This window comes from Mirounga angustirostris, unplaced genomic scaffold (assembly GCF_029215605.1).
Source record: "Mirounga angustirostris isolate CCGP_5_RB_7025 unplaced genomic scaffold, mMirAng1.0.hap1 SCAF_11, whole genome shotgun sequence".
NCBI lineage: Eukaryota > Metazoa > Chordata > Mammalia > Carnivora > Phocidae > Mirounga > Mirounga angustirostris.
In genome coordinates this window covers 108642560-108667955 of record NW_026991719.1, presented here as the reverse complement: position 1 = coordinate 108667955, position 25396 = coordinate 108642560, and the positions used below count along the sequence as shown (strand labels likewise).

The following is a 25396-nucleotide window of genomic DNA, read 5'->3' as shown; positions in this document are numbered from 1 at the left end:
ACACTCTTGTGTATATTGACTTTTCCCCCCAATACTTTAATGTTTTTGCTTTATTGTAAATGTGTTACTTCTCCTTTTTGTTGGCTTATTGATAGATTATTTAATTGGCTTTCCAATATTACTTAACTTGTATTTTGTGAACTCTGTAGCTCTGTCTAAACGCTTCAAGTTAATTCTGTGGCTTTTCTAGGTATATTCTAATGTTGTCTAAAATATTCTCTATCTTTAATGTCTTCCTTTCCAATATTCACCTCTAAATTTATTTTCATACCTTATTACCAAAATAAGAATTTCTCAGAAACACTGAACTTACAAATGAATAAAACTCCCTTGTTTTGGTCCTGTTTTTATGGGAAGTGACTTTGTTTTTCCAATTGGTAGATTAGTTCTTTGGTTTTTGAATTTACATTCTTTATCACGTTAAAGAGGTAGTTCACTATTGCTATATTTAAAAGATGTTGACCATAAAAAGGAGTTGGATTTTTATCAAATGCCTTTTTTGCATTTACTGAGATGGTCCTGCATTGTTGCCATAATATTGATTTTTAAAGATTTATTTATTTATTTGGTGGGGGAGGGCCAGATGGAGAGGGAGCGAGAACTTCAAGCAGACTCCCTGCTGAGTGCAGAGCCTCATGCCCTCTTGATCTCAGGACCCTGAGTTCATGACCTGAGCCAAAACCAAGAGTCTGATGCTCAACCAACTGAGCCGCCCAGGCGCCCCCATAATATTGATTTTTGGCGGAAGTCATCTGTACATTTCTGGGATAAACAATACTTGATCAAGGCTTAAACTTATTTTAATAAGTTGCTGTAGTTTATCAGTAGCATTTTGATTAAAATGCCCACATCAAAAAAAAAAAATGACCACATCAATGAGAGGAGCAAGTGTCTGAGTTCAAGTCCAACTGGGCCCTATAAGAGCTTTATTCGGTACTTTGTAGTAGTTGAAAGCATGAGCCCTATCATCAGAGACAACTAACTTTGAATCCTGGTTCAGCCACTTAATCGCTTTGTTACTTTGGATGAGCCTCATTTTTCTGTTCTTAACAAGGAAACATAATATTTATTTTATAGAAATTGTTGTGAGGACCAAATGAGCTACCTTACAAAAAATGCTTAGTACAGTGCCTGGCATGGCGTATTTCCACATTAAGTTGTTGCTATTATAACTGTCATATTCCTAAGTGATAAGAGGCTATGTTTTTCTTCTGTATATCATTCTTACCTTTTGTATTATCCTTACATTTTTGTATAATTTTTGTCTGTCTCCTTCTTACCACATTTCCCTCTAAGGAGAATTCTAAGAAACAAACCATACCTTTCAATACTCAGGGATAATTTGTATAATAAGTTCTTCAAAGACTTGAGGGAAAAATTGTTTTATAAATCCACCAGGCCTAAGTGTGGTTTGGAGGATGCGACTCTTCAATAATTGTTTTTCCTGTTGTCTTCTGTGTTTATGAGAACATGTCCAGAGAATTCTGAACATTTTGCCCAAGTGAAAGAAAAATCCGAATTTCAGGAATTTTCTTTACAACCTGAGAACTGTTCATCAATTTATTACCTAGGCTTGCAATGATTTTGGCATGCAACTAGTTAGCACATTGCCTTCTCTCTTCTGTAAGAAACAGAGTCTGTATCATTGTACAAAGGGCTTACCTTGGAAGCCAACATTTCTTTGATTGTCTAAACCTTTTTAACAACCCAATTCTGCTCCTCCCACCCCGTTTATTAGTCAGAACCTTTGTGTGAAACCCAAACCCCCAATTCCCAACTCCGAAAGAAAAAGACTTCAGAAATGGATGAATAATCAATGTCTTGTAGCTATTCCACCACCCTTAAGTGGCCAAGCGTTCTGTATGGAATGACCACAAATGCTGGTGTGGGGCTTTAGCCCGTGGAGACATTGCAAGAACAGAGTAGCAGCAAAGGGTACTTAACTATTTGTTAATAGTGCTAGGCTGGCGAGAATAATTCTACAAGTTCTAAAGAGGAGGGAGATCCTTCACCTTCTGGGCATAGCATGACTCTGCCCGGATGTCCAATGGTATCCGTTGACAGTCTTTTAAAAGGAATAATAAATGAGTTATATGCCTTCACAGGAGTAAAAGGATAATTTTGGTAGGATATATTGAGAGTTCAAGATCCCCACCCATCCAGCATCTTTGAAAACACAGCAACATTCGTTAGGTTGTGCATTATAACAATCCTTCTGTTAGTAAACCGTCATGTAACTTTGAGAATTCTTTCCCACCTCAAAGTTAATTATATGTATTGGAAGAATGTGTCACTCGAGAGGCTGCCATATCCTTATCTAGAGTTTTAGCCTTACATCTGTCTGTGTAAATGTCCATTACTTAATGCCCAAGCATTAAGACATAGTGAGAGTACGGGAGCGTGTTCCCTGAGTGTATATTAAACCTTTGCTTTGTACACCTCTGTTTGACTGGCTGGGGCAGAGGGACAGAACTGAAAATTTAAATCCAGGTGTTGGGAGGTACTTACCTTTGAAGATCCCTCAGGAATAGTGGTTCTGAGACTAGCCCAAAATGCAATGGGGGAACAAGTGTAAGAATTCAGAGCCTAGGGATGCCTGGGTGGCTCAGTCAGTTGAGCATCTACCTTCGGCTCAGGTCATGATCCTAGGGTCCTGGGATTGAGTCCAGCATCGGGGCTCCTGGAATTGAGCCCCGTGTCAGGCTCCCTGCTAAGCGGGGAGCCTGCTTCTCCCTCTGCCTGCCATTCCCCCTCCTTGTGCTCTCTCTCTCTCTCTCTTTCTGACAAATGAATAAATAAAATCTTAAAAAAAAAAAAGAATTCAGAGACTATAATGTATATACATTAAGAACTCATCTTGTGCTCAGTCAGTGCACAACTCGATTTTTCCCAGGTCCTGCCCCCAATCATGCCTAAGGGGGAAGAAAAGAAAATGTTGGGTAGCTCCAACTACTAAAGTGGAAAGTAATTCCAAGGTGAGTCCACCCTAAAGAGCAAATAAGCCCTTTTACAGTGCTGAGGGGAGGTGACAGCAATTTCCCACTGTCTTTGAGGACACTCCCCAGGGACCCAGTGGCATGGAAATTTGCCTAGCTTCATTTGTGGAGGCCGTATCAGCCTGGGTATAAGGAGGGCAATTTACGGGGCTAAAATTTGTTTATAAGGCTGTCTTCCTCTCCAACGTGGACAAGACAGAATAATAAAGTCTCATTTGCAACTTGCGCAGGTCAGACGCTGCCAGCAAAAGAATAGGTTGAAGCTATGCTATCCCGAGAGCTAGCAAATTGACCTATTTATGACCTTACATTTATAATAAAACAATTATTTCACCAATGCAGTAACAATAAAATCGAGCCAGTTTGGGTGGGATTAGGGAAACCTGGAGTGCCCCACAGGAGATGTGGTTTGCAATGGTGGACAGAGGTAAACGCACTGGTGTTGACCAGAGTTATGCTTAGCATAAAGACTCCTTTGTTGACTCACTGTGATAACAGTTCCTCATTTGTTAGATCATTGGGTATAAAGTTATATAAGTCAGCCTTGCCCTTCCAACACCTCCTGCTTTTAGTTATGGTAGTTCCTGGACTGCCAAAGCCACTCCTTACAGGTCAGCCCAGTTTGACGTTTAGAGTAGTGCAGGTAATTTGGCAAGCTCGAAAGGAGGTGGGCAGAGGGGATTAGGAATCAGTTTTTCTTTTTGTCCCTCCCCCCCCCCCCCCCCGCAAATTACTAGAAAAATCCTGCCTTCTGTTCAACTTAGGCTAGGATTCCACCCATGACTACCCAAGTATCAGGCGCTGTCCCTGCACATTGTCCTGATAACTTTCACAATGCTTGCCAAATGCGTTGGGGGGAGGGGTGTCTCAATTATTTAAAGGGCAGTTTGTGCCAGTGTTCTCCTTCCAACCACTAGGATCCCACTCCTATTATCCGGCATTTAACAAACAGACATTGATTTCTTGCCTAAAATTAGCTGGAGAATTCTACTGGGATCAGTCCGGCAGAATTAAAAAACCTTATCAGCCTGAGAATTCGCTCAACTCCTCTACCTAACTGCAACTTCAACATCTCCTGCGATGTTTTTCTGCACTTTCTGGAGAGCATGTAGAACTCTGTAGTGGGGTGAAGCAGTTCATGGCAGGAGCGCAGCCCATGAATTGCTATGAGCTTGTCACCGAGGCTCTCGCATATGCGTATGTTATCAACTACAATTGTCCTCATAAAATTAAATAAAACCACGCGTTTATCATTGTGGGGCTCCAATTAAGGGACAGCTGGTGTTCCTATTACACTTGCATTAGATCGAAACTGGTAATTTAGCTGCCCAGATGCACGTTTTTTAATCAAAATATAAAATGGCAGTGGCTTTGTCCGTTTCCCATTCACAAGTGTCTGGGACCCTACCTTAGGGCTCTTGCTACCCGTCAAACTCCATCGAAGAAAGGGTGCTATTGGCACAGACCAACATTTCCCTGTCTGAGGTTCTTAAAGGGAAGTAAAAGATTGGGGCTTTTATAGAAGGGAGGTCCCAGGAAGGCAGCTGGTGAGTAATTTTTTTTTTTTTTTTTTTTTTTTGGCTTTCAGTGAGCCCATATATTTATTGACTAAGGTCATTTTTGAAATTACCTGTCTCACTTCACCCGTCTCCGAAGAGGCTCTAAGCGTACAGCTTCAAACCACACGGCATTTCTCCCCGGCACTCCAGTCGCCGAAGCTCTGGAAACTTTGCCGCCTCCCTCCCCCCTCGCCGGGGATGTGTGCGAGCTCTGTTTGTTTTCGCTTTTGTAAAACCTGAGCGTTATGATTTGTCCCCCGTTCCCTTAATAAAGAAACGACAAAAGAGCGTTTGCAGCGGGGGCTGGGCCGCCCGGTCTGGGGGGAGAGGCGCCACACCCCCTGAGAATAAAGCCCGCGCGGCGCTCTCTGAGAACCACGCACGAATGAACGAAGCACACAAAGAATACATTGGGCGACGGAACGGCGCCCTGCAGGAAGAAAGTGCCCGCACTCGGAGCGGGAGCGCGACTTTTGGCGCTCTTTGGGAGCGGCGGGAAGGAGGCCGAGGACAGGCACCGGTGGGCGCGGGAGCGGGGGCCGCCCGCCGCCCGACTCCCGCCCGGTCCGCAGCGGCCAGCGGGGGCCAGGAGCTGCGCGCGCCGAGCCAGGTGAGGTTGGCGGCGGCGGCGGCGGCGGCGGTGCGGGGCGCGCCCGCGCTACCTGGCCGGGGCGGGGCGGGGCCGGGCGGCCGAGGGCCAGCCCCGCGCTCCCGCTGCCCGCGCGCCGCTCGACCGGCCGGCCGGCGGAGTTGCGCGCCAGTTGCCCTTTGGGCGCCCGAAGCCCCCCAGCAGCGCCGTTCCCGCGACGCGTCCCGCGGGCCGGGCGCGGGGCGCGGGACGCCGGGCGGGGCGCGGGAGTGGGTGTGTGTGAAGGACCGGCGGCGGCGGCGGCGGCGGCGGCGGCGGCGGGCTCGGCCGGGCCAGCGGGTGGAGGGCACGCCTTTGGCGAGGCCGGGCGGGGTTGGGGCCGGGGTTGCCATGGCAGCCACTAGCCCGGGCGGGAACCCCACGCCCGCCGCCGCGAGGGAGCCGGGAGCTGCGAGGAGTGCTCCGCGCGGACTGAACCAAGAGCTCGGGAGGGGTGGGGGGGGGAGAGTGGAGGCCCGGGCCGGGCGCCCCCTGTGCCCCAGCGCGCCGGCCTGGCCCGGCCTGGGCCCCCCCGCCCCCCTCCCCCCAGCGCTGGGGAGCCAAAGAAAAGCTCCTCGCCTCGGGGCCTGAAGGGAGTCTCGCCGGAGCCCGGGGGGCCGCGGGGGGGGGGGGGGCGGGGAGCGCCGGGGAGGGGGGGAAGCGCAGGGATCGTCGCCGCCGTCCGGGAGTCCCCGTGCGCGTGTCTCTGGCCTTGACATTTTGCACCCCACAGCGGCGACTCGGAGCAGGGTTGCACGTCCCAGCCATGAAGTTCTGTAGGTGGGGCGGGCTTTAATTTGCTTATATCTAATGATTTCAGGAGCCTCGCTTTAAAATGGCGGCATTCAGTACGCACCCCTGCTAAAGGCTCTCCCGGCACCGGGGCCACCTCGCGCAGCGCTGCTTTTGCTTCTGCCGCTAACAGATGGCATGTGCCGCTGTCGCTGCCGCTGCCCCCGCCGCTGCCGCAGAGAGCAGGACCCCTTAGCCCCTGGGTGTGCGCTAGCAGCATAAGGTAAGGCTGGAGATGAGTTGGGGTTTGTGAGAGTGGCTGCCTTCCTAGGACGCCGCAGCAAGCAAAGGCCTTTTAAACTTTAGTTTTTCAAGTGGCAAGTAGAAGGAAAAGTAATCTTGCAACTTCGTTGTAATTTTAGGGCTTTGATCTTTCTTCTTCCTGTTCTTCCGTCTTTCCTTTTCCTCTAATTTCTTTTTCCTTCGTGTTCTTCTTCCTTTATATATATATATATATATATATATATATATATATATATATATATATATATATATATGTATATAAATTTAAAGGAATTTCTTGCGTGGCATATCATCAGCAGATGCTTTAACAACTAATTTCCCCATGTTCATGCGGTATCGTGAGCAGTGCCACAGCTTCCTTGCAGAGCGGTGTCTTTTCCCGCTCTGGATGGACACATTCGGCAGCTTGCTTTTACTACCGGCATCTGAAGGGCGTGAGGATAGATCTTAGGAGACTGTTAAAAAGGTAACTTCATTTTTAGCATTCACACAGTCAGCTTTTATGGTAAGGAAACGCCATTAAATCAAGAGGAGTAACGAAACTTAACATTTAGGTGATTCATTTGCGTGGTGGTAACACTACTGTAGTGGACCTACTGTGTGCTTTTCTGACTCCTGTCTAGTAATTGATACGTATAGATACAACAGTGAGGGTGAGTTTATTGTATTGTCGTAATTAAGGTAGTGTGTTTTAGAGGAGTTCTTTTTTCCTAGATGTTCCTGAATTGCTTAATTGGGCACGGATCCCCACATATGGGATAAAGCCTATGATTAGGAGCTGGTATCCTATCTCTACGCATGTATTAACTTCGCGGGAAAGTATCAATTAAAACAAAATTATTGCGAGATTTAATTTTGAAATGACTGCTAATTTTTCTCTGTGTTGACTCCCTGGTTTAATCGATAAGTCTGGGTGATTACTGATATAATGGTTGGAAAGCAGACTCTTGAAATAGCAGTACCAGTGACTAGGCATCCTTAATACAATTGATCCGAGGGTTTTTTTTTTTTTCCCCCTTCTGATAAAAGGCATATTGACAATGAGGCTTACCAGAGACCTCAGGTTTTTCTGATTATATTCATATTCTATATTTTCTTTTTTGCCTATGCAAATGTTTAAATACTTTTTTAAAGTTGTTTTTAAAATTTTTCCCCCAATATGCATACCTTTGGGGGATGCCTTCATGTTTATGGAAACTTCCCTAAACATAGTGTAAAAGGGCTTTTGCCCACAGCCAGCTGATATTATTCTGCCTCTGTCCACTTTTTACTTCTCTCCAAACAATAGAAGCCACTTGGCTGGCAGACTTTCCTGCTATTGTATTTAGCAAGCTTCTGGGAGGGGGTGAAAGAGATCGTTTTGCACCTATTAAAGAACAGTGCAGTTTTCCTGCCTAGGTGCTGCAGTGTGCCTAGAAAGGAAGAACTGAACTGTTTACAATGGAATTTACTATATAATAAATTTTGCATCAGTGTTTCCAGATCATTGTTGAGAGAAGTGTGTGGGGGATTCATTGCTTCACATCCGAAAGGAGAGCTCCTGCAGGTAGAGCAAATAGATACCTGCATCCTGCATCGTTCCCCGGGGAAGGCGGTAGAGGGTGACCAAAACCAACTTCTCCCATTTTTAGTGCTTATAGACTTAGATCCCAGTTCAAGAAACTTGGCCTCCTGATGTGCTGCCTTGTTGCTGAATGACTTTGGACCAAACGCATCCTTAAAAAAAAAAAAAAAGTGAAAACACTAAACCTTGGGGCCAGAATAGACAGGCTAAACTGGTGTCAGAGGCGTTAGGGGAAAATATTGCCAGTTATCATTCTGCAGCTTTATATAGTGATGACATTAGAGACCCTGTATGAAAACATCAGTGAAGGGGTTTGCCAGGAAAAAAAAAATTATTTTGAGAGAGAATTGATACAGTGCGAGGCCAGAGGTGGTGACTGCATGTTTTGCTCTACTTCTGAGAGCTCCTTCATTTCTCTAATTTCCTTTGCTGCTTTAAGCACTCCTAATGATTCCCAGGACTATTATAAAGTATCTTTTTTTCCTCAACTGTCCACTGCAGGCCTTTCAGAGCAGCTGCTTTTTCAGTGGGAGAAAAACCTATGATTATGAGCTGGTATACAAAGTATCTTTGGTATTCCCTTGCGCCCACCCTTTACCTAAGCAAAGCCTCACACAGAGTAGATACGTGCGAGATATTGAATCAAAAAGAAGAATCAATCATTGGTAAACTCACAAAGGAGCAGATTTCTGCCCAGCTTTTAATTGCAACAGTACATTTTGGTGTACTTGCAGGAACCGAAAAATTTAGATGAGAAGGTACGCACTCCTAATTGTCTGCATTCTGTTTGCTTCTCACTTGGTCCTCTAGGCTCTGGTGTAATTCGCTTTTCTGGCCAGTAGGTGTTTGATTATCTGCCCAGTTCTACAGTATGAAAAAGTAACCACAACACCTTGGGGGAAACAAAACAGGGTTTGTCTTTTGAGGCTCTGCGGCCCTGCACGTGCTCAAACAGTGGCAGTCTCTTGGCTGCAGTGCAGCTACCTGACAATATAGTTTGAAGTACAGTTTTGTTCTCTACCTGGCTGTCTTCGGCTGTGAGACGGAGGGCATGAGAGGAAGGGGGCGAGAAGCCATCCAGGGACGAAGATTTTCATTCCTACAACCTTGCGTTTCTCCTGCTTGATAGCACGATACATTCAAGAAGGGGCGGGATTTTTTTCTGTTTGGAAATAAATAATGCTGTCTGATAGGATGGCAAACAGGGATTGGGACACAGCACACAAGAGTAAGTTACAATACATGTTTGACAAGTAATCCGATCGTGTAATTAAAGGTAGATAATGGCCACTGCCATGTTAAGACTCTCAAGTGTCCGAAAGAGCACAAGGCTACAGTCACCTTTACTGCTTCCAGGTTCTTCCCTGCGTGCTATTGCGTTTCCTTAAACCATGTCTCCTGGGCTGAACAGATGGACCCCCCCACCCCCATTCTCAGTGTATGTGATGTCAGAAAGCAGAAATCAGAAGTTGTGTTTCTTTGTGGGCTCTTTCTCCCTCTCCTGTGGCGTGTGATACAGTTGTCACTTTGAAAATAGAAATTTGTACCTCAGAATGAGGTGACAATTTTTTTTTTTTCTCCTCTAGGAGAATAAACTGTGTTTGGGAGCAAGGAGTTTAATTTTAATTACCAACCAAACAACGGACAAACACAAAGTATGACCAAAAAGAAAGCAATTAGATCTGTATCCATGTGGGCCTTCAGGTCTTAAGGAAACCAGATGGTTCCAAGGCATCCTGCTCTTCCTGAATGGTTATATATCGCCTCAAGACAGCCAAGTGACAGTGTTGGAAAGACAACTTTGAGAATTAGGATAAATAAGGTATCTCTGACATTATCAGTGTTAATGACATCCATGTGACCTGAAAGGTATTTTTTTCCCAGCTCATTCTAGTAAAAGCACAGTATCAATCCATCATTTATTTCTACTTCGTATTAAATGGAGTGACAGTGTTTTTAAAAGATTGATGGAAAGCATAATGCAGTCTGGTAAGAGGGACCTTATTTTTAGGTGAGAAATAAAGGTATTCTCAAGTGGTCTGGGCACATCCACAGAAGCACACACGTGTGTGCATACACAAATTAGTTGTCACTTTAGAACAATTTATACAGCTATGCATTGATTTCTGCCTGGCAGATTATGGGAAAATACCTATTCAGTTCCAGGCAGTTAACTTTTGGAAAAAGGATATTCAAGAGGAAGGAAGAATGAAAGGAAGCTTGATTTAAATGCACGTGTGCGTGTGTATGTGTGTGTGTGTGTGGTATATGTATGTATGTGAATATAATATACATATATATCCACATGTATATTTACATGCATATGTATATGACACACACGTATATATATTTTTTTCTCCCTCTGTATGTACATGATGCTTTTCAAGAAACTCAGGCATAGTCATCCCAGAACTCGATAACAGCCGTGAGAGCAAAGTGTGAAGGGGAAGAAAGGAGCCTGGTTAGAGATTTAGGAATCAATTAGGCACGCTTGTTAAATACTATGTCCACTCACAAGGCCCACTTCCATCAGTGCTAAGTTGGCTTATGAGTAGGAGTGATTTGTTTCCCATTTTAGGCAGGAGTTTGTTTTATGCCTGCGCAGTGGGTGAACTCAAAGGGCCCAGGAAGAAAGGGCCTCCAATTGAGAAAGGCAGTCTGGACAGAAATGTGGAGGGTTGGCGCTAGAAACTCCCGACAGGCCATTTGATCTCCTGAGGCCACAGGAGTGTCCTAGAGCCTGGCAATTTGCTGGCTCTTCTTTTCCATTTTGGATCGTTCAAATTGCCTCCAAATTGTCCTCATGGGATTCTTTGCATCCTGAGCTTCCTGGCATCCCCTGCACTTGGTGCGGAAGTTTGGGAAATGTTTCTTTGGGCTTATTCAGGGGTCCCTGAATGTCCAGGTCACTCATTAGGCAGGTGGCTGGGACTTCTGACCTCACATCCTCAGTGCCTGGCACGTAGTAGGCTCTCCGTAAAAGTTTGTTAAATAGACGGAAGTGTGGATTGGTCTTTCTAACTTGTCCTTAGATTTTATGAACACGTTTCCTGGGATTTCAGGTAGCAGTGTCTCTAGCTTTAGGGTCCCCCCCACATCAGCAACAACAGCAACAAGCAGGTTGAAGCCTAGGTTGAGTGTCCTGTGGCAGCCACAGAAGCAACTGGAACAGGTTCAGGGCTGAGTCCTCCAGGAGCAGCCTGCGAGCCGGCTGCTGTGTTTTCTTTTTTTTTTTTAGGGGGGAGGGTCAGAGGGAGAAGCAGGCTCCTCGCTGAGCAGGGAGCCCGACGTGGGACTCGATCCCGGGACTCCAGGATCATGACCTGAGCCGAAGGCAGTTGCTCAACCGACTGAGCCACCCAGGCGCCCCGGCTGCTGTGTTTTCTGTCACCTGCAGTTGCCTTTACTGTACTCGCCTCCCGTCCCAGGGAAATCCGTCTTCAGCAAGAAGTTCTGTAGAAACAGTTCTCCAAACTGTTGCACCAGATTAAAAAAAAAAAAAAAAAAAGGCCATAATGAGAAATACTGGGACTCGGACACCTCGTGCCATGCGTGGTTTAAAAGTGATGAAGTCACAGACAAAAACCAAAAGGACAATGGGAGCTGTCTCATTTGCAGTTAAACACTGCCCATTTGGAGGTTGAATTTACATAGGTTTTTATTTACCAAGATACAGGTATGAACAGCGCCTCTTTTTTACTGGATCCCAAAAGCACAGTCCACATGGTACAAGAGACAAGAGCTGCCGTTTCAGATCCGCCACAATCATCTTTTGTGCCTGGAGGACCATCAGCCTTTAGGTACAGCCTTTGCACTCTCCTCTTGTATGGCAGTATGAAGAGACCAAACAAGGGGGTAGGGGTTTTTTTTGGGGGGGGGGGGCCGGTGGCCTGTTAGCAAAAAAAAAAGTGAGTAAAAGAACCAGAGAGCTTGCATTTCACCTTTTGTCCTGCAGTCTTCAACCTTCATGAGGGAAAACAAAACAATGCAAAACAAAAGCAATGTGTATAGCATTAGCTTGGGTCTATTTCCCTTAGTATAATTCCTGTTCTGTGCTTTACAAACCGAGGTAGTGAGGTGGTCACATGCCGTTAAGGTGGCTGCTTTATTACGATTAGATTCAGGTACCATATAACACTTTTTCTGAGCTGTTAAAAATGTATGGAGACACATTCAACAAGACCCATGGCACAGTAGAGGTTGCCTTTGCCCTCCGAAAAGCTGGCGTTCAAGAGATGGTCCAGTTGTGGGTGCTGTTTTGTTAACAGGCACAGTGATGGTTGTCAAAATGCTTGCTGTCTGTGAGGGGTGAGGATCCCAAAGAAGAGGCATGTATTCTTTTCCGAAGTGATTTTGAGAACAATTTAAACTCGCAACTCGTTTATGTGAGCATTTTTCCTAAGTAATTGGATAGCACGAAGAAAGACCTTCTTAGCTCACCCAGAAGTATGAAGTGGAAAAATTGTACGCATGGTAAGGTCACCTTTTAGGTCTAAGGGCTTCCAAATACGGAAAACATGGGGTGGGGGACGGGGAAGATCAGGTGCCAAGTAACCTGATCTGTTTCATGAATGCCCGTGGCAGTGGCCTCAGGTGGAGACAGAGGCCACAGTCAGTGAGCGCAGTGCTAGCTTCCTGAGAGAGCCAGGCTCTGGGCTCTGGTTGACAGGTACCCCCAGGAGAGGGCCTTTTTGAGAAAGACCTTAGGTTTGGGGGGGGGGGGCTGACTTTTGCCTAGGCAACTCCTATGAATCCACTTTCTCAGAGAGATAAACCTGGTTTGGCCGAGGAGACTCATTTGTACATACGCTGAGAGCCTCAGCGTAGTGATAATAGGAGGGCAAAATGCTTTTACTTTCTGGCTAAAACTCCCCTTTCAAAGCTCCTCTGTATCGAGAAGCCGACAGGCTGGAACAATGTGGCATAGGGTTTGGCATTTCACACTGCTGGAAAAAGACAAGAATACCTCCACGTGTGGCAAAGAGTGTGATGGTGATCATAGTAATAAAAGGATCTAAAATATGATCCCCTTGAAGATCTCTCATCCACGCTCGCACTTTGAGGTCACGTTGTGGGATGGGGAGAGACAGAGCCGGGGCAGAGAAACCAGCTCTAAGGAGTGAGTTCCTCTTCTCTGGGATGCTGGAGTCTGCAGTCCTCTCCCGTACTAATAAAATAGTGCTTCTGGAAATCGATCCTAAATGAACAGAAAACAGCGAGGCTAGCTAATGGCCTGTTCCAAAGGCTTATTTTACTAATGTGGTCCATTCCTGTAGTCCTTAAAATGCACGCGTTCAAGCGACTGGTCGTGTGACCTGCGCCAAGTAAATTTTTTTGGTGGGGGGTGGGTAAAAGTCACATTTTTTTCACTGTCAAGCCTCCTCCTGGCCTTCCATCTATCCCCAAAGAAATTTCCGTATTTTTAGCCATCGAAGAAAACAGTTCAGAGGCACTCAGAAACGGTGACAAGCAGTGACAGGAAATGCTGGTTGTGCCCTGGTCTCCCATGACTTCGTGAGGCCACAGCTGGCTGATTTGCTTTCAGCTTCCTGTTTGGGGGCGCTTTGGGTCAAAAGTAGTAGTGTTTTCCATATAGATTTTTTCTTTCTTTCTTTCTTTTTTTTTTTTTGCTTTATTCTGTAAGGCCACAATAAATCTGTCACTGGACTGCATGTTTTGTATATTTTATGGACTGTATCATGTGGTTTGCGTTTAATTTGGAAGGCAGTGCTTTTATAATCAAGAGTTCCCCCCCACACACACACGTGCAGCTTTAGGGTCTGGGATTGCACGAGGCCTTCGAAAGTTTATAGCTCTATTTACACAATAGTGATTGCCGAGGAGGGCATTTCCTGCCAGTTAATGACCGGTTGGAAAGGCCAAAAGTCCAAATCCAGGAGGAGAGGACCATTCATTAAATGCCACGAAGGGACCAGGGCTCTTTTATCAGGAGGTGGTGAGGAGAAAGTGAAACCACATTCTGCCTTTTGAGGAGCCCGGAGCCGCATGTGGATGCGGGGCCTCGTGGTATGGGAAACGGAGCTGCTTTTCAGGACAGGAACCAACGAGCTGGCCCACAGGTTGCCAAATCAAGACCCGGGTGGGTAGGGCATTTCCTTCGGGTTGACGACCCAGTGGAGAAGGGACACATAAGGAGCAGGGCCCTGAACTGGCCCAAGTATTAATTAACTGTGGGAAAACGCTCGACTCACAGGTGTTAATAGCTACCTCGAAAACCTGTAAGATCCCATGATTGACTTCCCTAATTGGTTGGATAACTGATCGTTGCTGAAGTGGACGTGAGCTTGGGGATAGAAGGCATGATCTCTTTTCAAGGTCAGTTTCACAGGACACCAATATTCCATTTTGATTCCCTGATATAATGAAGGTAAATAAGCTACCCGAGGAGCACTTTGCCTTTTGTGGAGGTACCTTTGAGGGCGAGGACTGTAATATTAACTGTTTAACCTAAGACATTCGCAGGAAACAGTTTTGTCCCCAGTATAATTCTTGCCTGCTATAAAGCAGCTGAGGTGTGAAGAGTTTGGCATTGATTTAGAGCAAAAACAGAGTCAGACCGAGATTAGGTTCACATCCAGGAATTCCGGACTTCCTGGCCCGTCCTTCACTCCCTTAGCTTCCTAAGCCTTCAATTTGCCAAAATGTTAAATGTACACGAAAGATAAACATCTGTTCCCAGTTCTTTCGTAGATACCGCCACACAAGGGAGGTTGTGTGACACCCCGACTTCTGAACATAGCTTGATCCTTTACCTTGAAATTTTCATTTCTTTCATATCTTCCACGTTGTGGGGTGGGGAGTGCAAGGGGTGGGCTAGATCTCTAAAATACAGGCGATCATTACAGGCCAGACACCTGGCTTTCTTCATGGGATTGGGTAATCTGTCACATGCACAACAAACCAAATATTAAGTTTCATTTTTGGGTCTGGCGAATGTCATTATATGTTTTTTTAAATATCCAGTAATCCAAGGATTTCTGGTCATTACCAGTTCACAAAATAAAAGAGTTTTCTGAAGTTTAAAACACTCTACAAATGAACTGTATACCCATTACCGTTGTTGCTATTAGATGAGACCTCGAGGAGATTTATAAACAGTGACTGGATGAACTACAAAATGTATTTTTTTAAAAAGCGTGATTTTTATTTTTTGAACATTCTCGAGTTCGAATGTTAAGATACGCTACAATTTTGCGAGCTCAGGTTAAAGACAATATTCTGGTTTACAAAATGTTTTGGAGTAAGAACAAACAAGGTTTTCCTAAGGAGATGTTCTACTGGCCTGAAAATGAACACTCATTTATAATTAGCACAGCTGCATTTAAATAATGACTCAAAAGAACGTTAGAAGTATCTTGTTCTAAGAGGTTACATACCTCTACAATCTTGACATTATTATTTTGTTTAGCAGACTCTTTATAGGTTATTCAAAAATATATTTTAAGCTGGCTCAGGTAACTATCACAGTCTGTACTAGTGGTAAGGTAACGAAGATTTACTCTACTATATATGGAGCCAACATTACCTTGCGGTAGGAGAAAAGTCTATTCATTCTATCATTGTAGTTTTTAAGTGGTAGGCAACAACTCATTAGCGCATGATGAAATCCATTTAGTAGGTTGTGACTAGCACTTTGTTAAACAAAATTGAATAAAGTAGTAAGAAAATATCAGAACATACCATGTAGGAAGGTTAGATATTTTTGGTGAGAATTTTTCAGATCTAGACACATGTACTTTGGATGTGAAATGTGTTTCTTACTATTTGTTGCTGGCAAAAAGGTTGAAAGGTTAGTGCTTTAGTGGATGTTATTTCTAACTAGGTCGGAAGTGTTTCGTCGTCTGTTTTTGAGGGAAAGGTGGTCAAGGGATGCTGGGGGCTAGGGTGCTGACATAACTGAGCAAGGTTAGTTCAATACCTTGACAGTCATGTGTTTTTCAAACTGAGAAGTGAGACGTATTGCTATCAGAATGCTATAGGGTTTAATGTCTATGGTATTTTGTAATCCTGAGGAGATGCACTTTGTGTAAGTATTATGTATTTACCAAGTGGTATTGCTAAAACATGAGACACAGAAAAGAGTGCTAGCTAGGAACCCAAGGCAAAAAAGGACATCTTAGGGGAAAAAGAAAAAAAAAAAAAAACCCTAAAAATCTTGGTATAGTTGGGCCTGAGTTGCTTCTAACAGGAAAAGAATCGCCAAGAAAATTTAAATGTAGGAAAAGCCCACCTTATTTTAGGAAGAGTTAAATGTAAATTAAAAGAGTTTAAAAATTGCTTTTGATTTTTTAGAAATCAAAAATGGTCCTATCCAGAGAGAACATATTTGCAAGAAGAAAGCTGATTTTTAAACAAATATAAAAGTACACATTTACCATACATTGGGAAGAAAACCTGAGCATGGTTGTTTTTTCTGCAACGAACAAAGGCACACATTAAATGAATTTGAAAATTGTGGATGGGAGGCAGAAGCGGAGCGTCTGTTAAATATACCGAGGGTATTGATGCGAATGATTATACAAATAGAGAAGACAACAGCCACATAGCTTTTCTTGTTACTCTTTTATACTAATGAGAACTAAGCCCAGTAGTAGAAAAGAAAAAGATTTACTCACAGGAAGTACTGAGTGTGATCTGTTAAGAGATTGGAAACATCCTTAGAAGACTGGACAATTTTTGTATATTCCTTTGACTTAAATAATTGTTAGAGGGGAGGAAAATACTGCCTTCTGGGACACTTGGCATCTCCAGTTGGATCCTAAGGATCTTGTCTTCGCCCCTCACCCCTCCCACCCCCCGCCCTCAGTTGCCTCCCAGGGTCACTAAATCTTACCACTGCTTTCTCAGCTCTGAGAATTTGAAGTGAAATTAGGCTTTTCATCATAGACATTTAAATATTAAACTTAAGTTACCTCTCTGAAAATAAAATACAATCTCAGTTCTAATGAGTTGGTAACTAAATTCTGTCACTGTAAATGAGTTCTCCTCTGCCCCTTCAGGTACACCCTATTTCAAACTTAAGAACAGAAAAAGACTTACACAGCTAATGGTTGTGTAATTAGCAATCAGTTGATGAAATGAGATGTAAAACAAATTAAGCACAACAATAAAGTGTTACTCCATCACCCCCCCCCAAAAAAAACCCCACCAAAAAACCTGGTTACATACATTACTGTATTGACGATGAAAAAAACGAACACACGCTGATGGGTGAACCTGTAAACATTTCCAGATCCTGGGAGTGACAGCTTTTAGCGGTTTCCCACTCTGTTCATTAAAGCTCTTTAGAGAGCACCACCATGTATGTTTTGGGGCCGGAGGATGACTTTGCTTACAGCATCGATTGCACCATAAACAACGTTTACAGAGTAGCATAGAGTAGGTGTGATAAGGTGTGGGCATTTAGAGCGTGAGTTAGTTAGGATTTCCAGCTGCAGTAAGCATATGGTTGGTTGTGTGTTTTAGGCAAACAAAATTAGTCATTGGTTTGGTGAGTCAGCTCCTTTTCTTTCTTTTTTTCACTTTAGCCTCCTGGGTTTTTGGTTATGGAATACTCGGCAAATGATTAGTGATAAGAAAAAGCTATGTAAGAAGGTATGCTAAAGCCTACTAAACCCCAAGCTCTTGTTCCCTTCACACGGCATTCTCCCGTTTCTTGGTGTGTCTGTGAAATACGATCCCTCGCCTGACACATCTGCCAAAGTACATTTAAAACTTTGAGGCAGACACAGGACTTAAGACCTTCAACAGGCGAGTCCCTTCCGTTTATTGTGAACAAAAATTTCCCTCAGAAGGCAATGAGACCGTGAGGGCAAACAGATTTCTAGAATGAAAAAGGAAGATGGAAAGGAAGAGAGAAATGCTAGATTTGCTAGTCTTTTTAAGATTTTATTTGTTTATTAGAGAGAGAGCGAGAGAACACACACAAGCAGGGGGAGTGGGAGAGGGAGAAGCAGGCTCCCTGCGGAGCAGGGAGCCCGATGCGGGGCTCGATCCCAGGACCCCGGGATCATGACATGAGCCGAAGGCAGACACTTAACCAACTGAGCCACCCAGGCGCCCCAAGATTTGCCAGTCTTTTGCTGAGATAATCCCTTATCCCATGGTCCTCATTTTTGTGGAACCCTACTGGCCAGAAGAAAAGGAAGACTTTGATATTGCTGTTGGCTTCTCCATGAGGAAAACCTCTTGGTCTGAAGCATCGCATCCACTAGCACTTTGCAGGAAGCCTGCCGCGATTAGGCAGAAGGAAAGCAAAAGCCTGATCATCTCAGCTCAAGGACAGGAGCCCCGGCTCCTATTGTTCCTCATGGTGGGTAACAATTCAAACCAAACCAAACCCTCTGGAAACGAGAGGTTGGTTTGTTTTGAAGCGAAAATCAGCTGGGTCTCCTTGGGTTCCTATAAAGGGAATATGTGAAGTACACATCCAGACTTCTGAGACGGCCTGCTTTTAGCTTCCTAAATCAGAGCAGACTTGGGAAATAGAAAGTCAGAAAATAAAAGCAACAACCATTGCTTTCTTTTGTGGCGCTAAGGGTCCCTTTCTGATTTGCTCGGTGGGAATAGCGGCAGAGACGGTCACCAGGTGAGATGTCAGGGGCCTGTGACTTCCCTGGACACGTCCTCATGCTGGTGGGCCCAGACAGGGTGACATGGGCTCTTGGAGTTCTTGAGTGGCAGCTTTTACTACCACCTTCACCTCCAGGAATGTCTTAGACTTTTAAATCAATCTTAATATCCGTAGGCAGGAGTTTATATATAGGAATAAAATTTGAACCCCCGTTTTCTCACCCAATAAAAACGTCCTATAATAGGTGTTTATTTAGAGTCAACTGACATTTATCGAACAATTACTGTATGCCAGATGCTCTGCTAGGTGGTTTCTTTTGGTTATGACGCAGTTTCCTTTAGCTCTGAAATACCGCTGGTTCTAGCCGGCAAGGACTCTCCTTGGCATCTAATAGTTACCAGGCTAAAAACGGCATCTTCAATTCTTTGCTCACTTTTCAATGCCACCCCCCTCCCCCAACACACCATAATTTCTTCTTTGTCTGGTCCCGTTCTCTTCATCTACTTGGGGACCAACTCATGTCCTGTGGGCAGCCTCTTCCATCAGCGAAGGCATTTGTCTCCTGGGAAGTGAAGCCAACATGGATCTCTCACTCATCCCCATAGAACAAAAAAAAACTGGTTTTGCTATCTGGTGGCTGGTGCTGCAGTCGGATAGGAAATGTCCGTGGATGAAGAGTTAAGGAGTCAGGACAATGATGTCGAGTGAAACCGCGTGTAGAAAACCCTAGAACCAAGTTGGATTGAACTTGTCCAGAAGGCAGAGAAAATAACAGAGCAGCCATGGGAGTCCGTCTCTCGCCTCTCGCCTCTCACCTCTCACCTCTCGCCCCTCACCCTTAACCCCTGACCTCTGACCCCTGACCTCTGACCTCTCGGAGCGGCCATAGCAGCCTGAGGAGGACGGAGGAGGGGGAGTTGGAATCTCTTCGATTAAGGGAAGAAAACGGTGCTGTTGTGCGTTTAAGGTAGGAGTGACTTAGGTCATGCTCACTGGGTGGCAGGGAGGCGGACGGGAAGCAGAATTTGAACGTAGAAAGTGTCTGTAAACGGCCAGATAATGTACAGCGTGGCTCCGCCGCTTGCGCAGCGTCCACGTTCCTATGCCCAGTAGTACTTTTGCCGTCGGATTAAGGAAACCGTGAGGAGCTCTCGCGTTTACTCGTTTTGCCCTTAAGGTATAGGATTGAGCTTGTCACAAAAAGCACTGGGATAGGTCGGAACAAAACCAAGACAGTGGAATTCAGCCAAAAGAATAGATAAATGGCTGTCGAGACCTCGCGGGGCTACTGAGTATGTCGTGCACATGTGACTGACACCTTTCTATTGGTGGGGCTCCAGGAAAATGAAAGTCAAGTGGGGAAAGCTGTTAAGAATAACGAAGACTGGAATATAACTGCCAAGGATGTGCTTTTCCTCTATGATTTCCCTTTAGACTAGGATCCCGTGTCAGTTGGAAGTTTCAACGCGGGCAGCACCTTCCGTGTGTTGCGTCTGGCAACTTCCGGTTTTCGTGGATTTTCTCTTTTACCGTGTAATTCGGAACATAAGCCTCGGGTCCAGGTTCAGTTCTCCTTACTGTAGCCACCCTCCCTGTTTTCCCTTTTAGAACATATTTTATTCTTCCTTTCTCAGCAGCTGATGGGTATCGGTACAAAATATCTTGAACATAAGCCTTGTACTTAATGTCTGGGTTGATGTTGATTCTAGTCCAAGAGAAAGGGTTGTTGCCACGAGGTTCTGAAAATGTTTTTTATTCTGAAGAAGAAAATGATGCAAATTTGGCGACATGTTGAAAAACTTAAATCTTTGAAGTGATTGTAAAGGTACTAATTATCTAAACCCGCATCCCCCAGTCTGTGTTTATTTTGCCACATGTTCCAGGTAAAAACAAGTGGGGGGATGCTTCTTAGGTGGGATGCCTGGGATTTGATGGGTAAAATGAATTCCACATTCTGAGGATTAAATTGTATTAAAGCTATATTCCCTACCCCCCTCCCAAAATATCTAGACACAAATGTGTATGTGATAGTGTATGTGTATATACGTATATATAATTTTATAACTTCAACTTTTGTTTTTTATGCTACATTTCAAGTCACTGGGCAAATACTACTTGTTGATAAGAATTTAAGAATACTCCATCAACATGCATCAAAATAGTTGCACAACATCTTCCTGCCAAGAGAAGATACTGCACAAAATCAGCAGTAACTCTTCCCTAGGAAAAATGTTTGTTAAATAGATTTCTAAAACAAGTGGGAAATCTTTGCTTTTACTTTCCTGTTTATGATTTCTAGTTTAAATGTCTTCCTTACCATTTGACACTGGAAAAAATAGATATCTAGAGTATCCTAAATAGAGAAGCAAGCCGAATGGTTTTACATTTAAGTTATTGAGGATATCTTTGTACTTTGTTCAAGTAAAAATATTCAGCAGATCCAGACTTAAAATGATAGCATGAGTGGGCTCATTCAGTCCGTGATCAACAATTTTCAACTCTTTGCTTGATAATTGGGAGGATTGCACAGGAAGGCAAGTTCATATGGTTGGTTTAAATTAAGGCTATTGTGTTGAGGGAATCAAACAGCTTGGTAATCAAGTTGTGAACTCTGTGCCTCTCTTAACTAATTAATTTAGTCTAATACCTCTTCAAAGGTCTTGTTCCATATTACCAATTAACTACACCTCTTAGGCATCTCAGCTCCTCCTCCAGGGTCTGCTCTCTGGTTTATTATTATAACAATTACTTATTGGATTCAGTAAAAAAAACTGAATTTGCAAATGGGTCATTTTTGGGTTTGATTAGCATCAGTGATAATACCTTCTCAGAGTCCTTTTGCACAGCAAAATTGTATTTTTTTAACAGTGAAGTTTGCACATTGAAGTTAAAATTAAAATTTAATAATTAATATGAAAATAATTAAAATGAAAATAATATAGAAAAATGTCTGCTTCCCAAAACTCGGTACCGTGTTATCTTTGTGTGTATATATGATTAACACTGTAATAAATACCAAAGAAATGATAGCTTGTTTGTTGAGCTTACAGTGGGGAAAATTCCAGCAAGGAAGAAAAAGTGAGTGATAAGAGAAAGCTTTTGCTTCCACTTCTTCCCAGCTGTGTTCGGTAGAGAGGAACATGTACTCAGAGGTTCTGTAGCCTCTTTTCTTGGCAAGAATTTGATTCTTCCAGTATTTGAATTGAAAACCGTAGGCTTCTCCGTGTAGAACAGTTGGCAAAAATGGGGAAGGGGGCCAGTTTATCTGACTCCAGTCGACAAGCTATATAAATTCATAAAAAAAAAAAAAAAAAAGCAAATCTGCAAAAAAATACATGGGGAGAAATCAGGTATATCGGTTGTGTGTGACTTGCAATTGACTTTCTACAGCGTATCAACCCTGGCATTCCTCCAAAGCAGGCTTTGACCAGGTAATCATTATACTTATAACCTTGGAAAATTGCTTTGGCAATAAAATGTATCAGACATCATGTCTTCTTTTGGTTTGGAAAGCATAGGTACAGGCTACGTACTTATTAGTTTATTATAGCGCTCAGTGCCTCCCCTCTGACACATATGCACACGAACACACACAGGAACAGTTTTGACATTCATTCATTCATTCATTCATTTGTAGTTTTGACTTCTATTTAAACCTGAGTTCTGTAGTAGATTGTGGTTGTGTTATAGATCTGTAGCAGCTGTGGACCTTTTGCAGTTGTATCATCCCATGTAATATCTGGCCTAAAATCAATCAATCATACCTTTTTATTTAAATTTAATATGAATCATCACCAGTTTTTAGTACCGGAACAGGCCTCACTACAGAACAATCTCCTAGGGAGGAAAAGAAAAAAAAAAGGGAAAGGAATATTAAGAAGTGATAGGAAGAGATGATATAATTTTGTGCTCTTTTTTAAAAGTTTGTTTGTTTGTTTATTTATTTAAGTAAGCCCTACACCCAACATGGGGCTCCAACTCACATCCCCGAGAGTCGCATGATCCACTGACTGAGCCAGCCAGGCGCCTAGGCCTTTCTCATGGAAACAGTTCCTTACTCCGTGCCAGGCACTGTGATAAGCACTTTGCACACATCCTCTCATCTCCTCCTCATTGCAACCCTGTGACGTCGGTGTTGTTATTTATCTCCTTTTTACAGATGGGGAACCTGACGCTCGGAGAGATTAGTAGCATGCCCAAAGACATTCTGCTAGTAAACAGCAGTGTCAAACCTTGAACTTAACCCTCTGACTCCACAGTCTGCGCTTAAAATCTCCATGGTTATATTATGGAAATTAAAAAAAAAAAAGGTTTCATTGGGAACTTGAGTGTGCCGTCTGTCTCTTTTACAATACATTAGTGACCTAAGACTGAGCACTGGATAAGGACGGTGCGGCTGGAATGAAGTAAAGATCTGTAATGACCAAAAGCTGCAGAGTTTCCAAGTTATGGAACCATAACCTCTTAGAAGTGGAGGGGAGAAAGCATCATTCAATTAACAGCACCCTTGTGCGGGATAAGTCTGCTCTGCACACTGCTGTCGGTTAACAGTTACCAGACTTTTAAAAGTTATATTATGGTGAGATATACTAGTATTTAATAGTGGTGGTGCCTGATATTTTTATAGCAATCTTTTGTTTAGGAGTTTTTAATGTAAACTCTGCTGGATGCATGCAGTGGTCACAGCATATTTTAAATCCTGGGTTGATTTTTCTGATATTTGACCTCCCAGGACTTTTCTGTTTACTTTCCTTCCCATCCCACTTGTAGCTTTTTTCTTTCCCTGTCTCTCTCTTTTCTTCTTTCCTTTCTTTCCTCCTTTCCTTCTCTGCATTTGTTGTTCATTCAGCATACCCTTACTGAGCACAATCCATGAGTCAGCCATGTTTCTAGGTGCTGAGGATAGAACCCTGAGCAAGTATTCAAATAAGTTTTAATATTAAGGTAAGGAACCTAGATGTTTTTCTACAAAGACTTTCAAAAGTAAAGTAATAGCTAAATTGAGGGGGTTGTTGATCTATTTTTTAAGAGATGCAAAAAAATAAAAATAAAAACAAAGAGAGGCAATGGATTGAGACGGCTTTGGACTCCCACTTATTCCATCACCCATAAGGAGAAAGTTGATTTCTTACATGAAGACCCACACTCACCATCTCTGTTCTTTGTGGTGCCTCCCTTATTGATGCACCATGTACTAGGCACTTTGCCACGCTGCCCTGCATGTGGACCAAATCTTTGTTCTCCCACCAGCTAGCGCAATGTCTTGCATACAACAGGTGCTCACTACTTCCATTAGTTTAGCAAGTATTTGTTGAGAATTTAGTATACACGAGGTATTGAGCCAGTGACAAGATGAATAAGACGTGTCCTTGAGGTGCTCACAGTCAAGCAGACAGCTAATCAAGAGTTCCACTATCATGGGACAAGTGTTGAGCTGGAGATGGGCAGACATGTTTGATGGGGATGCTGAAACCCTGAGTAGAATTCTGTGCTGGATCTAATTCATCCACTCGTCTGATATGCACATCCCTTTTGGGGCATTGTCCCCTACATCTGAACCCATCCAATAAGAAGGTATTCACTTCTTAACAAGACAAAGAAGTTAATCTGCATTTTCCTAATCTCAAATGTCTGCATACTTGACTTCAAATCTATGAATACCATGTAATTACAGATTTCATTTGTAAATAAAACTTAAGTAGAGCTGTTGTCGATAATGCTTGGCACCTCCAGAAATTATATCTTCATAGAACTTTGAATAATCTTTACAGTTATTTATTTATTTAGTAAGCTCTACACCCAACATGGGGCTTGAGCTCAGGACCAAGAGCTACATGCTCTACCAACTGAGCCAGCCAGGTACCCCAAACTTTACAGTTTTTTAAAAAGTACTTCGATTCATTATGTGCCCAAATCCCTAGTAATAAACCTATAAATCTTTAGTGATGTTTATGCATTTTTGTGCCCATGGGAGGCAGGACAGAGTGGTGATGAACAGCAAGTATTCTGGAGCATGCCTGAATTTGATCCCTGCTTTACTACTCATCCACTGTGTGGCCCTGGATCAAGTTATTTAATCTTTCTGTGTCTCAGTTTCCTCATCTGGAAAATGGGGACAATAGAGGCACTTGGGTGGCTCAGTCGGTTAAGTGTCCGACTAAGCATCCGATTCTTGGTTTCGGCTCAGGTCATGATCTCAGGGTCCTGAGATCGAGCCCCACATTGAGCTCTGCACTCAGCATGGGGTCTGCTTGTCCATCTCCCTCTGCTCCTCCCCCTACTCGGGCTTTTTCTCCCTCTCTGTCTCTAAAATAAATAAATATAATCTTTAAAAAAAAAAAAGAAAAGAAAATGGGGACAATAACAGTACCTACCTCACAGGATTGTTATGAGCAATAAATGAATTAATGTATGTGAAAAAGCTAAGATTAGTGCCAGACACATAGTAAACACTGTGCACATTTGCTGTTATTATATTTTCAATTTGACTGCAATTATACGCTTTATTCTGTTTTTCATAAATCATACATAGTCCTCTTTAAAGATTTTATTTTTATTTATTTGACAGAGAGAGAGACAGCGAGAGAGGGAACACAAGCAGGGGGAGTGAGAGAGGGAGAAGCAGGCTTCCCGAGGAGCAGGGAGCCCAATGCGGGGCTCGATCCCAGGACCCTGGGATCGTGACCTGAGCCAAAGGCAGACGCTTAACGACTGAGCCACCCAGGTGCCCCTAAATGACATTCAAATCATTGGAGATTGATGTGAAGGTTTCTTTACATGGAGTCTCTAGTCCTTTGAGTCTTTTCACACCAAAGCCAAGTAAGTTCGCAATTCTCTATACTTGGAAATGAGAGGCCAACTTTGACATTCCTTTCTGCTCCTGTTACATGGCCATAGAGTTTGACAATAAATTACATGACTACCTCCTATCAGCTTGGTAAAATCTCCATAGCTCACACATTATTCCATGCTAAGGGATCAGTGCTTTTAGAATGTTCGATGTGTAGCTTAGAAGCTACA

The 25396-nt window shown here is 43.6% G+C and overlaps 1 protein-coding gene across 3 annotated transcripts in view; it reads left to right on the top strand.

Annotated features, from left to right (window-relative positions):
• The first annotated feature begins 4693 nt into the window (after nucleotides 1–4693).
• Nucleotides 4694–25396, top strand: part of MBNL3 (muscleblind like splicing regulator 3) — a 109736-nt gene continuing 89033 nt past the window's right edge. For 2 of the 3 annotated variants that reach the window (XM_064574585.1, XM_064574586.1), the window contains exon 1: nucleotides 4695–5165. The gene's annotated coding sequence lies outside the window, so the exon portion shown is untranslated. Of the gene's footprint in view, nucleotides 5166–25396 lie in introns of all 3 variants that reach the window. The other variant, XM_064574584.1, reaches the window with a different exon arrangement.